The following is a 484-nucleotide window of genomic DNA, read 5'->3' on the forward strand; positions in this document are numbered from 1 at the left end:
AAATGTATATATGCAGGATACTTTGGTTAGTTGTGCTGCCAGTTTCTGCTGGTCTTTTGAAAGGAGAAGTTTAATATTTAATTTTTTCCTTTTTATTCTTATCTTTATTTTTTGGAATTTCTTATAACTTTTTTGTTATTGTTCTGTTCTGTTTTGTTTTCCTTTAAACCAATCATGCATGTCTAAGTCTGGTCACCTAAACAACTATTTTGAAGATACCATCATATGACACAGCCACCCTAACTTCCCACCACATGCTTTGGAAGGCAAAGCCAGGATATTGCAGCAGTTCTTAATCCACATCACTTACTAACAGGGGATGAAAAGAAAGAAATGTCATCTCTAAGTATTAGAAAAGATGATCCTCAACTTTGTAGGAGTGGGAACTGCAGTTCTAGTAATTCTGATCATCTTCTAGTTCATGGAAATATAAATATGTTCATGAATATTTTAACAAGTCTTTCTCTTCAGATAAGTTTTTGGT

The sequence above is a fragment of the Octodon degus genome, unplaced genomic scaffold (assembly GCF_000260255.1).
Source record: "Octodon degus isolate 3935 unplaced genomic scaffold, OctDeg1.0 scaffold00237, whole genome shotgun sequence".
Lineage (NCBI taxonomy): Eukaryota > Metazoa > Chordata > Mammalia > Rodentia > Octodontidae > Octodon > Octodon degus.